Here is a 23,877-nt window from a genome sequence, read left to right on the forward strand (position 1 = left end):
AAATCTTTCAGTACGTCATGCCACAGATAGAATATTAACCGACCAAGCCAAGGAAATACATTCAAGATCAGATATCGGTATTGGTCAGCATATGGCCGGGCTTTTAGTAGATAAAAAAATTTACACAATACTTAAATTAGGTAGTGTGGTAAATTTCGGTCGAGCTATGTATGAAACCCATCACCCACTGAAGAATAAGAGGAAGAGAGTGCACATTCAGGTATATTCAGTTACCACTGGTTGCAGCTATACGAGTCTTGAAAGGAAAATTGACTAAAATGCCTAGAGTTCTACCACGGCCAAGCACATGAAGTGGATACCTTCCGTTCTAATTCCAGCCATGACAGGATTTTCAGCTGTCGGTTCCCTAGCCATCTGCGTGGCAGCTGGCACCAGAACAGTGAAAAATGTGGGAAAGCGCATCAGCAGCTTAATTAAGCTATAAATGCAGAACCGAGTCATGGTTTTGACTGTTCATTAAAAAGAACTATTAGCCATCTTGTGTGACAGACAACTTACAAATGTCGATCTGCCTAAATTCGTCAAAAAGTGTTCCATCCATAGATTCCGTGGGGTGTTTAAGCAGAGTACATCACCCGAGACTATGTGGAAAATCTAATGAGTGTGAAATTCTAAATTTAGATGTTGTGGGAGGAGCTGGAACTGAATCGGTGAAGTACGTTAGAAAAAGAAAGAGACTGTTTGTTTATTTATCTAACCTGATCGGATTAGGGTCACCTAAGAAACAACAATTTTAATAACATGGCGAATGACAAGTAATATTAAAACGGTTTGAATGTCTAGATTAACAATTGGCTCTGCACAAACAAAGTTAATATTGCCTCCACAAGAACTACGCCACTACTTTTCTGGTAACAATATGTTTTACTATCTATGTCTAGTGTTACCAAAAAAAAAAAAAAAAAAAGAAAAAGAAACCAAAGGAATGCATACATCTGCCGTCACCTATGTCTCATGTTCATCCCGGCTGGTACAAAGAAGATATAAATACAGTAACCATGCACATGAAGTTCGTAATTTGAACTTGGAAAGCGATGTCATACCCTCTGACTCTACATCTAGATCGTTGTTACTAAGCGTGAATTACATCCCATCAATAGAACTAAGCAAGGGGGACTGGAGTAAGGCTCCCAAAGGCTTATAAAGGGGCTACACCGTCACTGATATCCCAGCATCATGTTGCACTCTACAACGTGAAGTGCTACTTAATACCCTCTGTCCAGGTTTCGAGTTATGCGCTAACATCAAAACACTTGAAGCTGAAATAAGTACGACCAAGTCATCATCATCATCATCATCATCATCAGTGTTCTTCCATAAGGCAGGTTTTCACATTGTAGTTCTCCAGGCTGTCCGGTCTTCTGCCATCCTCTTCATGTCTGCATAATTTCCTCTTCCCTTTATGTCGTTTATGCTCTTGTATCTCCTTCTTTCTCTCAGTCTTCTCCCACAAATCAATCCTTCCAAAGCATCTGTTAGCAAGCACTCCCTTCTTAATGAATGTCCCAACCAGTACTTTTTCCTTTCTCTTACAACCTTCAGCAGACATCACCTCTTAACAACCATTTCCAATACTCATTCATTACTCACTCTTTCCATCCAGCTTATCCTCTCCATTCTCCTCCACATCGACATCTCAAATGCTTCTAAAATTTTTCATCTTCTCGTCTCAGCGTCCAAATTTCTGCCCCATATAGTGCCACATTGCAGACAAAACATTTGCCAAGCCTTTTCCTTTGACCTTTATCTAATTTGCCACATAAGAGTCTCCTCTTTCTGTTGAATGCCTCCTTCGCAATGGCAATTCGAGTATTCACCTCCTGGTGACATCTCAAGTCTTCAGTTATTTTACTTCCAAGATATTTAAATGCACTTACTTGGCTAATGGTAGATTTTCCTATTTTAATATTAGACAGTCTGCGTCTTGTACTGATGACCATACTCTTTGTTTTTGCTGTGTTTATTTGCATCCCATATTCCGCACAAGCTTCATTCAGATCTTTCAGCATGTTATTCACCAAGTACATAATAATAAAAGTAAATTAAACAAGCTTACTACTAGGTTTCTCAAGATAATACCCACCCCGCACACGACGAGAGTTTTCATTGGTTGTCTTTCCACAGCTTCCATAGCTTGGCCCGGGAGGTCGCCGGATCACTCCCCAATCAATAAGATTGAAAGCAATGTTGGCAGGGTCCTCCAACCAGCTCGGTATCTTGATGATCAAATTCACCAGTTGGACAGAATTTGGCACGATGTCATTCAGGAGGACACACAACTACTCCATCAATCAATGCCAAGGCACATATCTGCTTCCTTAAGAGCCAGACGTGGACCAACGCTTTATTTACTTGCTCAGATTGTGAAGCTTTTTCTCTTGACTACACAATCCAGTGTATTTTTCTGAAATTTTAATCACTTGTTTGACTGGGCTTCTACATCACATCTACCGTTCTCCGTTCTATTCGAATAATTCCTTAGTGGCACGTCGTTATCTTTATTTTTTATTACTTTTTATTTCTTGAAGTGTATTTCCTCATTTGGAGGAAAAACACGATGAGTGACATTTTGTGAGAGGATTTCGCCACACTGAAATAAGCCGTTGTTGTTGTCGTGTTCTGCCCACTCGTCTAATACAGGGTGCCTAGGAAACTGTTCTCTCGGATAGCTAGACAACATTCAAGCAAATCTTATTAATGGAGTTTATTACAGTAAATTAAATTGACATTACCTAACTTTGCGTATTTACAAAGGGGGGAGGGGGGGTGCAAGCAAATGGCGACATGCAAATAATCAATGTCCTTGGATATATACAGTTTCCATGTAAGGAAATAATACAAAAATGGTTCAAATGGCTCTGGGCACCATGGGACTCAACTGCTGAGGTCATTAGTCCCCTAGAACTTAGAACTAGTTAAACCTACCTAACCTAAGGACATCACAAACATCCATGCCCGAGGCAGGATTCGAACCTGCTACCGTAGCGGTCTTGCGGTTCCAGACTGCAGCGCCTTTAACCGCACGGCCACTTCGGCCGGCGGAAGTAATACAGATCACAAGTCACGGCTATGGTGTTTATATCACGGCTCTTCTTCTAGTACGGCCGCGGCTATCGCCGAACGGCATTTATACACTCCTGGAAATTGAAATAAGAACACCGTGAATTCATTGTCCCAGGAAGGGGAAACTTTATTGACACATTCCTGGGGTCAGATACATCACATGATCACACTGACAGAACCACAGGCACATAGACACAGGCAACAGAGCATGCACAATGTCGGCACTAGTACAGTGTATATCCACCTTTCGCAGCAATGCAGGCTGCTATTCTCCCATGGAGACGATCGTAGAGATGCTGGATGTAGTCCTGTGGAACGGCTTGCCATGCCATTTCCACCTGGCGCCTCAGTTGGACCAGCGTTCGTGCTGGACGTGCAGACCGCGTGAGACGACGCTTCATCCAGTCCCAAACATGCTCAATGGGGGACAGATCCGGAGATCTTGCTGGCCAGGGTAGTTGACTTACACCTTCTAGAGCACGTTGGGTGGCACGGGATACATGCGGACGTGCATTGTCCTGTTGGAACAGCAAGTTCCCTTGCCGGTCTAGGAATGGTAGAACGATGGGTTCGATGACGGTTTGGATGTACCGTGCACTATTCAGTGTCCCCTCGACGATCACCAGTGGTGTACGGCCAGTGTAGGAGATCGCTCCCCACACCATGATGCCGGGTGTTGGCCCTGTGTGCCTCGGTCGTATGCAGTCCTGATTGTGGCGCTCACCTGCACGGCGCCAAACACGCATACGACCATCATTGGCACCAAGGCAGAAGCGACTCTCATCGCTGAAGACGACACGTCTCCATTCGTCCCTCCATTCACGCCTGTCGCGACACCACTGGAGGCGGGCTGCACGATGTTGGGGCGTGAGCGGAAGACGGCCTAACGGTGTGCGGGACCGTAGCCCAGCTTCATGGAGACGGTTGCGAATGGTCCTCGCCGATACCCCAGGAGCAACAGTGTCCCTAATTTGCTGGGAAGTGGCGGTGCAGTCCCCTACGGCACTGCGTAGGATCCTACGGTCTTGGCGTGCATCCGTGCGTCGCTGCGGTCCGGTCCCAGGTCGACGGGCTCGTGCACCTTCCGCCGACCACTGGCGACAACATCGATGTACTGTGGAGACCTCACGCCCCACGTGTTGAGCAATTCGGCGGTATGTCCACCCGGCCTCCCGCATGCCCACTATACGCCCTCGCTCAAAGTCCGTCAACTGCACATACGGTTCACGTCCACGCTGTCGCGGCATGCTACCAGTGTTAAAGACTGCGATGGAGCTCCGTATGCCACGGCAAACTGGCTGACACTGACGGCGGCGGTGCACAAATGCTGCGCAGCTAGCGCCATTCGACGGCCAACACCGCGGTTCCTGGTGTGTCCGCTGTGCCGTGCGTGTGATCATTGCTTGTACAGCCCTTTCGCAGTGTCCGGAGCAAGTATGGTGGGTCTGACACACCGGTGTCAATGTGTTCTTTTTTCCATTTCCAGGAGTGTATTATCTTCGTATAGGGGCCGTTCCTGTCGTGGTGTCGTCTTAGTCAGCGTACTATTGGTTGATGTCGTCTCTCAGCCCTCTCTGCTGTGACGTTCCAGGCCGACGTGTTGGCGCTTGATGTTACGCCAGAACAGTTGTAATGACAGCCACAGTAAATTGTATATTTCGCTGTAATATAAAACGAGCTGCCATTATTTCAACTTTTTCCATGTTCTCGGTCCGGTGTATCTGTTAAGGACCTCAGAAAGAAGTCGTGTAGGCAGCCCCTTTAAAAATTATTTTGCATCTTTTAAGTGTCTACCAATAAAACGCTGTCTTTCATTCACCTTCCCCACAACATTTTTTAAGTGATGGTTCCAATTTATATTTTTCGTGATTTTAATTCTTAAGTATTCAGTTCACTCGTCAGCCCTTAAATTTGTATGATAAACTACGACTTATCTTAGAAGATACATTAAGGAAAGGCAAACCTAAGTTAATGGCATTTGTAGACTTACAGAAAGCTTTTGACAATGTTGTCAGGAATACTAGCTTTGAAACTCTCTAGATAGCAGTGGTAAAATATAGGGAGCGAAAGGCTATTTACAGCTCGTGTAGAACTCAGACGGCAATTGTAAGAGTCGAGGGGCAAGAAAGGGGAGCAGTGTTAGAGAAGGGAGTGAAACGTGGTTGACACCTGTTTCCTACGTTATTCAATCTGCACAGTGAGCAAGCAGTAAAGAAAACCAAACAAAAAATTTTGAGTTGGAATTAAAGTTCAGGGAAAAGAAATAAGATCCTTAAGGTTTGTGGATGGCACTGTAATTCTGTCAGAGACATCGAAGGACTTGGAAGAGCAGTTGAACAGAAACGAGACTCTTAAAGTAGTATACTAACGGTAGACTGGCAGTGGCAAGGAAAGCGTTTCTGAAGAAGAGAAATTTCTTAACATAGAATACTGAATTAAGTGTCATGGTGTCTTTCCTGATAGTATTTGTGGGGAGTATAGCCATGTATGGAAGTGAAACATGGACGATAAACAATTTAGACAAGATAAGAATAGAAGCTTCTGAAATGTGGTGCTACAGAAGAATGCTTCAGATTAGATGGACAGTCACGCATCTAAAGAGGAGGAAATAAGCAGAACTGTGGAGAAAAGGGATTTTTGGCACAACTTGAGTAAAAGGAGGGACCGGTTGATAGAACACATTTTGTGGCATCAAGGGATAGCTAGTTTAGTACTTGGAGGGAGGGGGTGGGAGGGGGGGGGTAACAATAGTAGAGGGAGACCAAGACATGAACACAAGATATAGGGTGCAGTAGATGAAGAAGCCTGAACAGGACAGAGTAACATGGAGAGCTGCATTAGACCAGTCTTTGGACTGAAGACCACAACAACAGCAACAACGACAATATAACAGAAAATTTAACAGATTCCTTTTAATGCTGATGTGGAGGAATTCACACTTCTTATCGTTCACTGTCAACTGCCACTTTTCGCCCAATACAGAAAAATTGTTTAACTTATTTTATAATTCGTTTTCGTATGATGACTTTGCTGGACGGTAAACAACAGCGTCATCTTCAAACAATGTATGAAGGCTGTTCACATTTGTCTTCAGATCGTTTGAGTATATTGAAGATTTTTCTCCTTAACAACTCCTTCTACTCATCGAAGGAATTATTGAATGGAAATAATTAGTCATTTATACAGAAGAAAGAGTGCTAATGACAAGCATGAAGGTCCACAAAATTTTTCATACATAAATTATTTACGAGAGTTCGATGTCTGTCCAGTTGACACGTTCCACACCATAACGTTCATCGGAAATATGAATTATGAACTACTTAAAAAATCTAACCAGCGCTATAAAACGATAATACGGCCACTTGATAAGCCTGTTAAAAGATACAGATTGAGGCGTCACAAGCTCAGTTGTCGTAGAAGAACTCTAAAGTGGGCTTCTCAAGAGTTAAAATCGCACTTGAGAATAATAATAGTTTCAATAAAGACTGTTCAAGAAACTTGATGCTTCGAAGCCAGAGAGACATAACTTATTCCTCAATAGACGTAATGTCCCAATCAGGCAATGGTTTTTCTGTTAGTAGCTGCCAGGATTGTTTAGTGATTTCTTTTCTGAGGGCTAAACAGATTTCTCATAATCTCTCATTGCAATGAAATAAGAATTGGTGACTCTTAAGTGCATTGGTTAGCAGATATCATTAATGCTGCTGTCAAAGATAATGTTCAGTTTTATTAGACTACTGGGGTACCACACCTAAAGAGGGACAGGGCTCAACCATACACTATAACGGACGCAGCAGTTACGATAATGTCATAAATGCAGGAACGCCAGTTTTATGGATCATAAAATTCGTGCCATGCTGCTGGTCTCGCATCGTAACGCGGGGATAAAGGGACATGTATCATCATGCCGTTATACGGCCATTGCCAACGGATAAACTCCGGCTCCAAATTCCAAATAAGAGGGGCGGCCGGAGTCTCCCTTTCATGCGCTATGGTTAGCAATTTCAAAAGTTTCATGTAGGAAGAGGCACACATAACAGTAAGGCTGTGTATGCGTGAGCTTGATTGCGTGTGCTTGATTTTTTGTGTTTGCATGTCTGTTTGTGTGGAGTGGGTGCATGGGTGTACCTTTTGCGTGCCACCAATGAATTTTATCAAATATAAGCTTCACGAATTCGTAATGATTAGTGGAGACGTGGACAGAGGGCATACTTGTAAACTGAAAATGAATGACATATTATATGATTCTAAAATTCAAAAGTTTTCTCTATGACTAATGACGTCAGTCAAAAGATGCAAATCGAAGCTTGACATACGCAACTATTATCAAAATGTTGTGAGTATGCTGTTCCTGTTTTTTTTTCAGAGTCATATTGTGGGCTTCTTGTTCACAAATCTATTTTTCGTAGAATAGGTGAACTGATGTATATATTGACGGTGTGACGGGTTTAAGAACAGGTATTTTTACATGTGACGCCTTAATATGGACACACGTCAGCGCATTTGTGTCGAACAGTCTTCCCATGAGCACGTCACAAGCTTTTCTGTGTGATGTTTTCTGTTGGTCGTAACTTCACCGCTAAGTGAATTACTCCTGTCAGCTCAGACTAACCTTTTTGACTCCAAGCATTCGGATTTCAACACCTGATCTGCTGCCTGGGAGAAAATAAACGTTTTAGGGTTGCTCTTCAGACAAGTATTTCGAGGTATTACCCATCCTAAAATCATAAGGCTTATAATAGCTATAGTTATTAATCTGCAAATGACGTCAGTTCTGATGTAATGTTGTTCAGTACATGGTCGTCAGCCACTAGTAGAAGTATCTACATTTATACACATTACACTATGTACATATACGGCGTTTTTATGACGGTCGTCGACTTCCATAGTTTCCTATCTGTCCAATCTTATTCTTGAAATCCCCTTGGATTCATCATCTCGTTAATATCTTAATCCATCTTCTACAACATATTCCACGTTTTATTCGCTCAGCTAGTGTACATTCACAGATTCTTTTTGGCCATTGCTGATCACCAATTTTCTGGGGGCGGCATTACCAAGTGGTTATATTGCTATATATGGCACTGTGAATAGTGTCTTTTTTCTCTGTAATTTCCGCTATTCTGTCATTCCTGTGGTGCTCCAGTCGGCAGATGCGATAACCTCTTCCAGAGAACTCCATCTCAAGGAAATACTTATTTTTCTACTTTTGTTTAGCTCCAGTGTTGCAGCGCCATATGTGGTAATATCCTCTACAATTGAATTGTACAACAAGCCCTTAGTTTTTTTTTGTATATTTCTCACTCCATGTCAATGAGTGACGTTGGCCGATTACTTTTTTCCCTTGCCCAATTTTAGTGATGTTATTTTGTGTGCTTTTTCCGTTCGTAGTAAAAGTGACTCACAAGTATTCAAATGTACAGAGATTTTTAATTTTGCACGAGGCTATATCCAAATTTTCCTGGCCGAATCCATCCAGTCATATCCTCCGTGTTTTTGCGTTTATTTTCAAACCCGAATTTCCTCTTTCAACTATGAAAAACTTCTTCCGAGTATACTTTAAGTAAGGTTGAGTCTAATGCGCAGCCTTGACTTAGGGACGAATTCTCGGGAAACCTTGTTACCTACTCCAACCATATTATTGCAACCCTCATACAAATTTCTCACAGCATGGACATATATATTACCGATACCAAAATATTACGTTGCTGTTTACTACTTACTGGGAGTATTTCGTCTGCCATCTGCAGACCAAAAATTTAAAGTGAATTGCCATTCTCCTTTCTAGCCTCTTTTCAGTGAGACACTTAAGAGTGAATATGTCGTTTGTATGAGTACATGAGCGTCTCTCTCTGAACCCATTTTACTCCTCCGACTCCGTCATTTGTGCTTCTGTTTTGTGCTTTATTACTTTCCCATATAATCGGGCTTTAATAGAAATAATGTTAAATCCTCTATAATTTACACAATCGTGTCACCTTCCTAGTTCAAATATTATTTTGTGGTTTTGTGGTTCATAATCAATTACGCATCTGTTAAATATTTATGCCAGAATTGCTAAAACTGCTGCTTGGGCTGCCTTAGGAGTTCCACAGACACTTTTACGAGGCCTGTAACTTTCCAGCTATTCATTTATTTGTGAGATGTACTTTCAACTGCTGAGTCTATTAGCTAAACCTACTTCACTAAATCGTGTCAGCCAGCGTCTGGGGTCTAATTCAGCCAGGATTGTTACAAATATTTTGTCTCTCACATCCTTTGTCTTTGTTGTGATTATTATAAATCATGAAAGTGGCTTTTGTAAATAGACTGTGTGATAATGGAACAAACTCTCTGGTATGATGAAGAAAAGGAGAAGTTAAGAAATAAGGTAAGTAAAAATCACACCGAAGAACCTTCAGCTAACGGAATAAAGTATTATAGTAACATACAATGGAAGCCAGTGGAAAGAAGTAATACAGTAGGCAATCTTAGCCAAAAGGCACGGGCAGATTAGTATAACAAACAGCACAATCACCTGTTTGGTACAGTATTTTTTGATTTGTTGTTGTTGTGGTCTTCAGTCCTGAGACTGGTTTGATGCAGCTCTCCATGCTACTCTATCCTGTGCAAGCTTCTTCATCTCCCAGTACCTTCTGCAACCTACATCCTTCTGAATCTGCTTAATGTTTTCATCTCTTGGTCTCCCTCTACGATTTTTACCCTCCTCGCTGCCCTCCAATGCTAAATTTGTGATCCCCTGATGCCTCAGAACATGTCCTACCAACCGGTCCCTTCTTCTTGTCAGGTTGTGCCACAAGCTCCTCTTCTCCCCAATTCTATTCAATACCTCCTCTTTAGTTATGCCCGATTAAGGGATCTGACATTCCACGCTCCGATCCGTAGAATGCCAGTTTTCTTTCTCCTGATAACGACGTCGTTTAGAGTAGTCCCCGCCCGGAGATCCGAATGGGGGACTATTTTACCTCCGGAATATTTTACCCAAGAGGACGCCATCATCATTTAACCATACAGTAAAGCTGCATGCCCTCGGGAAAAATTACGGCTGTAGTTTCCCCTTGCTTTCAGCCGTTCGCAGTACCAGCACAGCAAGGCCGTTTTCGGTAGTGTTACAAGGCGAGATCAGTCCATCATCCAGACTGTTGCCCTTGCAACTACTGAAAAGGCTGCTGCCCCTCTTCAGGAACCACACGTTTGACTGGCCTCTCAACAGATACGCCTCCGTTGTAGTTGCACCTGCGGTACGGCTATCTGTATCGCTGAGGCACGCAAGCCTCCCCACCAACCGTAAGGTCCATGGTTCATGGTTCATGGTTCATGGTTCATGTTGCATACCTGCAACACGAAATATTAGAAGAAGGAGATGCTGAATCGAACTGAGGAATTAGTAAATTTGTCGCCAACCTGATTAAAAGAAGGGATTAGTTGATTGGACACATTTCAGGCATCACAGTTTCATCAATTTCATAAGGCTGGGAAGTGGGGGGGGGGGGGGTAAAACTAGATCAAGCACGTAAGCAGGTTCAACGAATATCAACTGCATTAGTTATGCAGAGATGAAGAGACTTACACAGGCCTTATTGGCGTGGAAACCTGCGTCAACCCATACTCTGGACCGCAATAGCAACGACATTTTGGCTTAACACCTGCCGATGACGACATCAAAGATCTAACCACTGCTCTGTAAGATCTCGAATGGGGAAGGACGCATTCTTTGCGAATGCAGGTGTAATGTTTACCCACAGTTTTAGGTCAAAAAATGTGCTCCCATGGACGTCTAGTTAGTATGTGAGTAATCAGTGGCATATTCACGGTGGCTGGTTACTCCTTCAAAGTCATATCGTGGGTGCAATGGCCAATATGCTGCTTTCTTAGGGTAAGTCACCGGATGAATTTTTTGGAGCATGACAAATCCATTCAAGCAAGTATTCATAATATAGAATCTTTCACAGACATAGCGCCTTTAAAAACAGACAGATTGATCGTTATCATAACAATTCCAGAAAGACCAAACAAGGGGAACATTTCGTAAAAATGAAAAAAAGGGAAATATTTTCGTTGCATGACCTGGTACATTCATAAAGAGATTGCATGGTGTCTGTAGAGTACATTTACTGCAGTAGTTGTCATTAGGATCCCCATAAAACTGTCCTGATTAAAGATGCCATCTACACAAAGCGAATAAAGACCTAAAGGATAATACAATTACGACATCGGACTACTCTGCAGGTATCACGCGATACAGATACATGCGTGACATGCGTCACCGCCTAGATGTCACGTCCAGGGAGTTGCTGTATCTCCACCTTTCCATAGCAGCTACCCTGACCAGAGAAGACTGGGACCAGGTTGATATTGGCTCCTTGTCCTTGGCTGAATGCACCATGAGGAAATCAACAGCAAGTCAACAGGCCAAGCTTGAGCGCCTTAACAAGAAGGTACAACAGGATGGGGACACACGGACAGTGGTCAACCTGAGCGACAAGCAGCTCGGTGAGGCCACCTCAAAAGCACTCAGCAAGGGCCTCAACTTTGCAGTGACTCCCAGAAGCATACCTGTTGCAGCCTTGGTCAGTTCGGTTGAGCAGGTCGTCAACACGCTACCTTATAACGTGTCTGAAGAGATCTGCAGGGAGACCTGCAGGGCACTCACCAGGACGAAGCCCCCCAAATCCAACATCTCGAGCGAGGAGTGGGTGGCACTCAGGCAGCTACGGGAAGATGACAGCGTTGTAGTTCTGCCAGCTGATAGGGTAACTCCACGGTCATCTTAAACAAGTTGGAGTATGACAGGAAGGTACAACACCTTCTGGAAGACAATGCTTACAGACCACTAGATGGCGACGCCACTGACAAGGTGGACAAGAAGACCCGGCAGTTGCTGAAGGAGACAGGTCTACCTGAACAGGTCATCAAGAAGCTTCATCCCAAAGCACCTGTACCACCCAGACTCTATGGACTCCCCAAGGTCCACAAGGAGGGGGTCCCTCTTCGACCTATTGTCAGTAACATCGACGCAGCGACCTACCTCACTGCACAATACCTGAAGAAGGTATTGGCACCGTATGTGGGCAAATGTGCACACCACATTCGAAAGTCAGAGGGCTTCCTACAATGGCTAAGGCAGCTACACACTGTGGACTCTGATATCATAGTCAGTTTCGATGTGGTGTCGCTCTTCACACAAGTGCCACTCACCGATTCACTCAATATCATTGGAGAGAAGTTCGATGGTGCCCTGCTCGACTTGTTCAAGCATGTACTGATCTCAACATATTTTCTTTACAGGAGTCAATTTTATGAGCAAACGGAAGGAGTGGCGATGGGCAGCCCTTTATCAAGAGTGGTAGGAAACTTTTCATGGAAAGGTACGATAAAATTTACTATGGAACTAGAGAAGGATGGACAGCTCCCGTTCTTGAATGTCCTGGTCAAGAGGAAGGCACATGGCACTCTGGGGCACAGTGTGTATCGTAAGCCTACCCACACTGACTTATACCTTCAAGCAAGTAGCTGCCACCACCCAGCACAGAAGAATGGAGTCTGGAAAACATTAGTTCACAGGGCTCAGGCTCTGTTGGATACAGAAAGTCTGGCCACAGAGATAGAATTTCTACAGCAGATGTTCAGCAGAAATGGATACTCCTCCACAGATATCCAAAGGGCACTTTGTGCTACCAGGCAACCACAGGGTACAGAAGACGAGCCAGAGGAGGCGAAGAAAGTGGCATAACTGCCATATGCTGCACCTATTTCCGCAAAGATCAACAGCATTCGTTCAAAATATGGTATAAAGAGTATCTTCTGTCCACCCTCAAAAATTGGGACAATGCTAGGTAGTGTGAAGGACGACCTGGGGCTACGTAAACCAGGCATTTACGACATCCCGTGCCAGTGTGGAAAATCATACATTCACCAGACAACAAGGACGGTGGACGTCAGGTGCAAAGAACACCAGAGGCACACCAGACTCGGACAGGCAACCAAATCTGCCATAGCGGAGCACTGCCTGGAGCTCGGTCACTCAATGGACTACAACAACACCAAAATTGTGACACAGACTCCAAGATTTTGGGACAGTGGCATATAGGAGGACATCGAGATCAAGGTCACAGACAACCTAATAAACCGAGACAGCGGTTACCAGCTCAGCTCGGCGTGGAGTCCGGGTCTGCAGCTTATCAGGGCCCAACGAAAGGAACCAAGAACCTCCTCAAGAAGTAGTAACACCGCAGGAGCAGCGCCAGGCGGGCGCGGACCACGACCGCAACTCCCGACGCAGGACGGGCCTCTGACAGCCGCCACGACAGCAGATGATGGACGAACTGAGCGCGGACGACCGTCGGAGCACCAGGGAAGTGGCAACACCTCAGGAGCAGCGCCAGGTGGGCGCGGACCGCGAACAGAGCGCCCGACAAAGGACGGGCCACGGATGGAGACCAAGTCGGGCGCGGACGTCCGAGGGAGCACCAGGAAAGAGACAACACCTCAGGAGCAGCGCCAGGTGAGCGCGGACCGCGAACGGAGCGCCCGACGCGAGACAGGCCTCAGACAGCTGCCACAACTGTAGATCGTGGACGAGGCGGGCGCGGTCTTCCGTGGGAACACCAGGGAAGTGCCAACACCTCAGGACTACGCCAAGTGGGCGTGGACCACTAAAGGAACGCCAAACGCGGGTACGACCCCAGACAGCTGCCACGACCACAGATGGTGGACAAGCCGGGAGCGGACGTCCGTGGAAGCACCAGGGAAGGGCCAAAACCTCAGGAGCAGCACCAGGCGGGAGCGGACCGCTAATTGAACGCCCAACACAGGAAGGGCCTCAGACAGCTGCCACAGATGGTGACCAAGTCGGGCGAGGACGTTCGAGGGAGCACTGGGGAAGAGACAACACATTACAAGCAGCGCCAGGCGGGCGCGGACGGCAGAGAGAGCACCCAGAGCCCTCTGGGCATAAATACTGGACAAGGTCCTCCAATACGGCAGTCTCAGGTAGCACCTGAAGAAGGCAGTAGACCTGATTATACCACAATTCAGATACACATACTTCGCACTGCGAACATTCTGTGGCATATGAAATAATTTACTACTTTTAACTGGGCAAAGTTCTCATCACTGAATGAAACCTTTGATTTCAAAAGACCTTTGATTCCAGAACCGTCATGTAGATTACTCTGTGTAGGAAAACTGTATATCACCTGGCTTATAACACTTAATTGTTCCTAACTGACCTAAAGACTCTCCAACAATGACTTACAAACCACTGACCTATGAAACCAATGAATAATATAATTAAAGACCTCCTCTTGTTAACATCAGGACCCAGCAAATCACAACCATAGCAGAAAGTTGTGTTTCTTGATAAACTCTTAAGAATGGCTAAAAAAATCACGAGAGAATTTAAATAACTACAAATCCCCTGAAATAGTTTCGTCAAAAACACTTGCCTGGATAAATTTAAGAACCTAAAATAATTTTGAATATAGAGTAGATCAGGGTTTAAGTTATGATAAAGTTTGATGGATCAAAACATTAGTTAGAATTAGGAGGTTAGATTCAGTACTGAAGTCGTGTTCACTGTAGAGCTTTCTCTGTGTACAGATCAGTTGGTATTATGGTATCGCTGCTAATTATATGTGTTTCGACATCTTTTGTATCGTGTAGTTCAGGCATATAACCCCGACCAAAGGTGTAAGATGGCAGTTATAACGGAAGCAGATTCCAGCGAAAGTTTTGTGGTTTTGTGATACAATGTAGTTAAATATACAATTCGGAAAACAAATTTAGTAGATTACAAAGACGAAAATGTAAAATAAACATATGAATGAATTTATAAAACTGGCACACATGACTGCTTCCACATTTTTTGCACAATTACTGCAAATTTTTCCTCTCTACAGGTTTAATGCAACCGCTTCTTGCACATGACACACTGAATTCAGGCCGGCCGAAGTGGCCGTGCGGTTAAAGGCGCTGCAGTCTGGAACCGCAAGACCGCTACGGTCGCAGGTTCGAATCCTGCCTCGGGCATGGATGTTTGTGATGTCCTTAGGTTAGTTAGGTTTAACTAGTTCTAAGTTCTAGGGGACTAATGACCTCAGCAGTTGAGTCCCATAGTGCTCAGAGCCATTTGAACCATTTGAACTGAATTCAGTCTGTCAGTGGTCCACTATCACTTTGTGCCTGGCCTGGCTCGCTAATACGAGATTCACTTGCAGTGGATTTCTAGTTTCTGGACCTACTTTGCTGTTTCGTAGCACCTCTCTCTTCAATTTGACTGTATTCTATGAGAACTTCAGCAGTTTTCTTTCTGTGCTTAAATGATGACGGATCCGAGATAGTCGCGTGAGCAATGTCTTCAAAGGATGTTCCTGGCATCAGGTCGCTCTAAATCTCAGCTTCACGAGTGCTATTGTCTGTCTGTGGGAGAACAGCACGAGTACATCTTGTGCTTTGAACTTACCTCTATCATTCCTGTCTGCCTCAGAATAGAAACGACGTCAGAAATTTGAAATGCTTCCTCTGGAATTCTTTTTGGACTGAAAGGGTACAAGCAAAAGCTTCAAACCCATATTGACCACTGGATGGAGCTGCAGCTTTTCTACGTGCTTCACTGGAGAGGAGAGGGGACTGTGCTCCAGAGACTTTGCATCCCGGATGAGATAGTGTGCAGTTGCGCATTGCCCTGTAAAAAGCTTTTCTCAGTGATCTGAAAACACACGTATTAGGAGGCTGAAGATAGTGCGTTAAAAGAGCAGGTAAACATATCAAGTCAGCATCATTACCGAAGCAAGCTGTCACGATCAGCAGAGTGTGAGGTATGGCTACTGAGGACCACAACCATGTCCTTGTTGTTTTCTGGGACAAAAGTGGCCTTCCATCCTCTCATGAATATATGTGTATGAGAGTTGACATACTTCCCAATCATAAATACAACTGAGCCATTCGGAAGTCCACCCTCCCATTCTGGCTTCTTTCTTTTACTTTTCAAAATGCATGTCGGAGGAATGAAGTTGCCGTCAACAGTGCAACAAATGATAACTGTTATAGTTTCTCCTTTTCTCCGGAAGTTACTTGACACAATGTAGGATAACCTCTTTCTGCCATGAGTTTCATTGGCTTAGGATTCATCTGAAAGCCAGTTTCGTCCATAGTGTAGAGGTGCCAAGGTTTATCCAGTAAAGAATTTGCTCTTCATACGTCAAGAACTAAAGAAAAATAAACTGCCATTGCTCCTTATTTATTGCCATAGCTCTGTCAATAGAGAGACCTTGTGGCTTTCTCATAGCTAGATGTGGGAAATTTCAGAAATGACTGTAACCAATCCCAACTGGATATTTGATTTTCTTTACAAAATCTATGACGAATTCCATTTCTTTCCGCGGACTAAATACCAGGCTGTGCGGAGTTCTCCTGTTGGTTAAAATCCAGAAATCTGCAAATTTTTCGACATAAAAGTTTCCTGGGTATGGTACCGTGTCATATTGTACAATACTACTGCTGAAAAAAAAAAACAACATTTCGGCCACCGTTGCAGCGGCCTTCTTCTGGGTCTACTGCAACCGTGGCGGAAACGTTGTTTTTCTTTTTTCAGCAGTAGTCATACAATAGGATGCGGTACCATACCCAGAAAACTTTTATGTCCCCTGACTCTGGCTGCTCAAGCCTACGTAATTAAACTGTAAATTTTTCTTTGGGTGATCAGTTGAATATCTCGTTGTCTTCACCAAGGCTATCTAGAAGTATAATAATAATAGTAATAATAATAATAATAATAATAATAGAACACGAAGTGACACAGATGCTAGATATAGAAGAAAAATTTCAGCTAACATATATAGAATACAAAGACACAAATACAGACATTAGACCATTCTTGCATAGACCACCAAATAACCCACAAGTCGAAACAACAATAAAAACTATCAACACAATCATACACAACAAAATAAATGAAAACACAACTATGGAAGAGTTACAACTACTGGTTTATATAGGAGCACTCACTACACTAAATATACACACTAGACAGAGATCAGAACCAACCAACACACAGAAGAAACCCACAAAACCAGCATGGCAACACAGGCTACAGATCAGAATAGAAAAACTGAGAAAAGACATCGGACAGCTAACACAATTTATAAGAAATGAAATCTCGGAAAAAAAACGAAAAAGGTTAGGTAAAATCTCACAACAAGAAGCGACAGAGCAATTAGACGAAAAGAAGCAGAAATTACAAGCATTAGCCAAACGACTCAGAAGATAAAAAAAAAGTGAAAATAGAAGGAAACAAAACCAAACATTCAACACAAACCAAAAGAAATTTTACCAGACAATAGATAACACACACATTAAAATAAACAATCCACCAAACATAACAGACATGGAACACTTCTGGAGCAACATATGGTCAAACCCGGTACAACATAACAGGCATGCACGGTGGATACAAACAGAAACAGACACATACAAGATGATACCACAAATGCCTGAAGTGATAATTTTGCAACATGAAGTCACCCAAGCAATTAATTCTACTCACAATTGGAAAGCCCCTGGAAATGATAAAATAGCAAATTTCTGGTTAAAGAAGTTCACCTCAACACATTCACATCTAACTAAATTATTTAACAGTTACATTGCAGACCCATACACATTCCCTGATACACTTACACATGGAATAACTTATCTGAAACCTAAAGATCAAGCAGACACAGCGAACCCAGCTAAATATCGCCCCATAACATGCCTACCAACAATATACAAAATATTAACTTCAGTCATTAAACAGAAATTAATGACACATACAACACAGAACAAAATTATAAATGAAGAACAAAAAGGCTGTTGCAAAGGAGCACGAGGATGTAAAGAGCAACTGATAATAGATGCAGAGGTGACATATCAAGCTAAAACTAAACAAAGGTCGCTACACTACGCATACATTGATTACCAAAAAGCTTTTGATAGTGTACCCCACTCATGGTTACTACAAATATTGGAAATATACAAAATAGATCCTAAATTGATACAGTTCCTAAACATAGTAATGAAAAATTGGAAAACCACACGTAATATCCAAACAAATTCAAATAATATCACATCACAGCCAATACAGATTAAGCGTGGAATATACCAAGGAGACTCATTAAGTCCTTTCTGGTTCTGCCTTGCTCTGAACCCACTATCCAACATGCTAAATAATACAAATTATGGATACAATATTACTGGAACATACCCACACAAAATCACACATCTGCTATACATGGATGATCTAAAACTACTGGCAGCAACAAATCAACAACTCAACCAATTACTAAAGATAACAGAAGTATTCAGCAATGATATAAGTATGGCTTTTGGAACAGACAAATGTAAGAAAAATAGCATAGTCAAGGGAAAACACACTAAACAAGAAGATTACATATTGGATAACCACAGCGACTGCATAGAAGCGATGGAAAAAACGGATGCCTATAAATATCTAGGATACAGACAAAAATAGGAATAGATAATACAAATATTAAAGAAGAACTAAAAGAAAAATATAGACAAAGACTAACAAAAATACTGAAAACAGAATTGACAGCAAGAAACAAGACCGAAGCTATAAATACTTATGCCATACCAATATTGACCTACTCATTTGGAGTAGTGAAATGGAGTAACACAGACCTAGAAGCACTCAATACACTTACACGATCACAATGCCATAAATATAGAATACATCACATACATTCAGCAACAGAAAGATTCACATTAAGCAGAAAGGAAGGAGGAAGGGGATTTATCGATATAAAAAACCTACATTATGGACAGGTAGACAATTTAAGAAAATTCTTTATAGAACGAGCAGAAACTAGCAAAATACACAAAGCAATCACTCATATAACTACATCGGCTACACCACTACAATTTCATAACCACCTCTACAACCCTTTAGACCACATAACATCAACAGATACGAAGAAAGTAAATTGGAAAAAGAAAACACTTCATGGCAAGCACCCGTATCATCTAACACAGCCACACATCGATGAAGACGCATCCAACACATGGCTAAGAAAAGGCAATATATACAGTGAGACAGAAGGATTCATGATTGCAATACAGGATCAAACAATAAACACCAGGTATTACAGCAAGCATATTATTAAAGATCCCAATACCACAACAGATAAATGCAGACTTTGTAAACAACAAATAGAAACAGTAGATCACATCACAAGCGGATGTACAATACTAGCAAATACAGAATACCCCAGAAGACATGACAATGTCGCAAAAATAATACATCAACAGCTTGCCTTACAACATAAACTTTTAAAACAACAAGTTCCTACATACAAGTATGCACCACAAAATGTACTGGAGAATGATGAATACAAATTATACTGGAACAGAACCATTATAACAGATAAAACAACGCCACATAACAAACCTGACATCATACTCACCAATAAAAAGAAGAAATTAACACAACTAATCGAAATATCCATACCCAATACAACAAATATACAAAAGAAAACAGGAGAAAAAATTGAAAAATACATCCAACTGGCTGAGGAAGTCAAAGACATGTGGCATCAGGATAAAGTTGACATCATACCAATTATAGTATCAACTACAGGAGTCATACCACACAATATCCACCAGTACATCAATGCAATACAGCTACATCCAAACACATATATACAACTACAGAAATCCGTAATTATTGATACATGTTCAATTACCCGAAAGTTCCTAAATGCAATCTAACACATACCGTACAGTTAATAGGAAGTGACGCTTGATCAAGGTCCGCGTCACTTTCCATTCTCAACCAGACTTAACGTCTGAGAAAGTAAAGAAATAATAATAATAATAATAATAATAATAAGTTTGGAGACTTTGAAACGTATGCAGAAATTGGAATGAGTTGTTTGAGTACTAAAGTTAATATCGAACAAATTTGCCATTGTATTATTAATTTTTAATTTGATAAAAAATTTCTGTTATAACCATATTGATTTTGCTACCTGTTCAGGAAAGACATTATAAATAATATAACGCTCCTTACTTTGTGAGCCTATGGCGTGCTACTTTTCGTCGTTGTTCACCAGACGTCGTTTCAAAGCTCTACATGAGATGCCGTATTCTTGGGAAGCTCTGAAACAATTCATTCCAACAGTCCTTAATCCTCCATAGCCATATGTAAGGATTCTTGAGGGCACTGAACCTGCTTGACGGTCTAACATACTTTCGAGGCATTTCATATGAAAATAACTTCCGTATAAGTGAGGAACACAATTCGTCATCTTACCCCAACAAAACAGTGGCATCTCTTCTTAAGACTGGGGTGAGATGCTATTCTCCATAGCTAATACAGCATTTCCGGCGCATGGAAACAGCGGGTGGCAACATAAAGTAGCGAGAATGCTCAACATGCCTGAAATTTGCCTCTTCTACTTTATTCATATCCTTGTAAACATTTGAAGAAATCTTTGCACCGTTATGAAAGCAGTCCGCTTTAACTCTTTCTGTGCACCGTTTAGAAGTCGTCCGCTTTAGATCTTACGTTGTATTTGTTGCATTAATTCGGGTAACCAGTAACCACAGCTACGCACGCAGCTGCCTTCCTGTTACATTACAGTTACCGAACGCCGTGCGCAGTGATGTCGCCATCTGGCACCACCTTTCGGAAATGACCACTTTAGGCATCCCAACCCGATAGGCGTCTCCCCCGACCCATTCTGTTCTATGACTTCAGTGAAATGTTTCACTAACGTCTCAGCATATATTCAATGTCTCCTCATGCATGATCGTTTCACACAACGTTCGTGATCATTGTGTCTTGATTTTAACATTGTATCCGGCAACAAGGCGACTTATTTAACGAAACAGCAGAACTTGGAAATCGGAAGAAAGAAACCGGATGCGAGTAATAGACGATACATTTGAAATGGTTTCCGTTGATCATTAAAATCAGTGTCAGCTGTGGCGTTCAGTATGATCAAGGGATCATTTATTCCACAATGTCTTTGTGCCACGTCTTCACGAAATCTCTGAGGATCTGTTAGAGATAGTACTGGCACTGTGATCATCTCTGGCCCATGTCTAGGAGAGCAGAGGACGCTTTGATGCGAGTAGGCGCATGTAAGCAGCAACGGACAAGTCTATAGTGTCGTGTTCGGCTTGCTGTGGCCCGTGTTTACCGAGGTCGTGTGAGCGCTCTGTTCGGCCGAACATAGCTGGAAGGTCGTGGTCTGGCATCATCACGGCAGCTAGATTTTAACTGTCAGCTACTCCACCGTTGAAGGAAGCGAGCCTGTTGCAGGAACTCTTGCATGCTATATTGGTTATATAGTGATGCCTTTTTGGAACATTGATGGGCTACTGCATCCTGAATCCCTTAGGAACCACTTGTTGTTTGTGTCGTTCTCCCGGTTCACTTTGGTGAGCCAAAGTCGCTTGTTTCTGTGATTAGATACTTTAATGTGTATGTCCGATTCGCAGTTGGTGGCGCTCGTGTTATAAATTTCATATTTGGTTAAGCACTCATTACGTTACTAACAAGGGAACCTCCCCATCGCACCCCCCTCAGATTTAGTTATAAGTTGGCACAGGGATAGGCCTTGAAAAACTGAACACAGATCAATCGAGAAAACAGGAAGAAGTTGTGTGGAACTATGAAAAAAATAAGCAAAATATACAAACTGAGAAGTCCATGCGCCAGGTAGGCAACATCAAGGAAAGCATAGGCTTCTGAGCACCGTGGTCCCGTGGTTAGCGTGAGCAGCTGTGGAACGACAGGTCCTTGGTTCAAATCTTCTCTCGGGTGAAAATTTTAATTTTTTAATTTCAGATAATTATCAAAGTTCAGGCACTCACACATAATCAACTTCGCTCTCCAAAATTCCAGGACATGTTCAGATTTGCTTGGACATATACAGAATTTGACGGTCTACGCACGGAAACGTTTGAAAACGTAAAAAACATATGTTTTGACAGAGCACAGGGAAAACTGTGCGACTCTGAAACTGTTGCATTCATTTGATGCAGTTTATGTGACAACTCTTATGTTTTCATCACTTTTTTTGGAGTGATTATCACATCCACAAGAATCTTTTTACCCATTCGCCAAGTGTGCAAGTTAGGTGGGTCGACAACATATTCCTGTCATGTGACGCACATGCCGTCACCAGTGTCGTAAAGAATATATCAGATGTGTTTTCCTGTGGAGGAATCGGTTGAGCTATGACCTTGCGATCAAATGTTTTCGGTTCCTATTGGAGAGGAAAGTCCTTTCGTCTACTAATCGCACGGTTTTGCGGTGCGGTCGCAAAACACAGACACTAAACTTATTACAGTGAACAGAGACGTCAATGAATGAACGGGTAGATCGTAACTTTGCGAAAATAAAGAAAGTAAAATTTTCACTTGAGGGAGGACTCCAACCAAGGACTTTTCGTTCCGCAGTTGTTCACTCTAACCACGAGACCATGGCGCTCATCGGCTAATATTCTCCTTTATGTTGCCTATCTTGCACATGGACTACTCAGTTTGTATATTTTGCTTATTTTTTCATAGTTCCACACAACTTCTTCCTGTTTTCTCGATTGATCTGTGTTCAGTTTTTCAAGGCCTATCCACTGTGTCAATTTATAACTAAATCTGAGGGGGGTGCGATGCGGAGGTTCCCTTGTAAGCAACGTCCACACAAGACGCAATTTCTGTCACATCGCTCTGCAGGTTGCCTGCCCTGATTACTTTTGAGTCGTGGCGGGATTACTAGCGTCGCCTTTCGAATCCCTGGAGCCACTGGCTCCATCTGTCGTGTGACGACTGTCTGGTTCAAAATGAGTGTGAAGTCTTATGGGACTTAACTGCTAAGGTCATCAGTCCCTAAGCTTACATACTACTTAACCCAAATTATCCTAAGGACAAACACACACACCCATACCCGAGGAAGACTCGAACCTCCGCCGGGACCAGCCGCAGACTGTCTGGCTTGAGGCCACTAAGATCTTTGCTCAAGGTTGCTGATAGGGACGGGGCGTGTTGTGGAGTGGCGAGTTCGGGAGTGGTGACTGAGTGAAGAGGACTGTGGGCGTGGTCCGCCCGGCTAGTAAGGCGAGGACTTGTGCGAGCGTCTATGGCACGGAGTCCGGCAAGTGGTTTCTGGGCATATTTGTGGGCCGATTTGAATCCGTGGTTGACTTTGCGTGCAGTCTTTGTGCGTAGCCTGGCCAGTTCTAGGACGTGACATACCAATGAGAGAGTTGAATCCAGATTCGCTGTGCTGAATTCTGGGCCCCCTAAGTTTAGCATTTCGAGGTTTAAACCGATATTTTGTTATTGATATCTATAGGTCTGTTTGTGGTATCGACAGTAACGAGGCCACATAGTTTCAAAGGTTGGCACTACCACGAGGCACCGACGGCAGCGCCCTCTAGCTGGTGCTGTGCAGCTCTACGAGCTCCGCTACAGCTTCTGCCCATTTCATCAGGTGCAGCCAGCCAGAAAATTTCGCTTCAACTTCGCAACACCTTGCAAGTTATGTATTCTTATTGCTTGAGTAAAGGGGATTGAAATTCATACAGCAGTACCGACGTGTTTTACCTTTTCCTGATCCAATCCACGCGCCGTCTTAGAGGCGGGATACAAAACTGTTGCTTTTCCTGAGTCGATTCTGGCCTTGGTTGTTTGTAAACAGGATATCTGAGTGGGAGCGATAAAGTGTTTCTTCTATGCTGTGGCCAGATTCCCCCGTCGTCACACAGTACCTACATGGTTCGGTTTTAGCCC

Source organism: Schistocerca nitens, chromosome 6 (assembly GCF_023898315.1).
Source record: "Schistocerca nitens isolate TAMUIC-IGC-003100 chromosome 6, iqSchNite1.1, whole genome shotgun sequence".
NCBI classification, from domain to species: Eukaryota; Metazoa; Arthropoda; class Insecta; order Orthoptera; family Acrididae; genus Schistocerca; species Schistocerca nitens.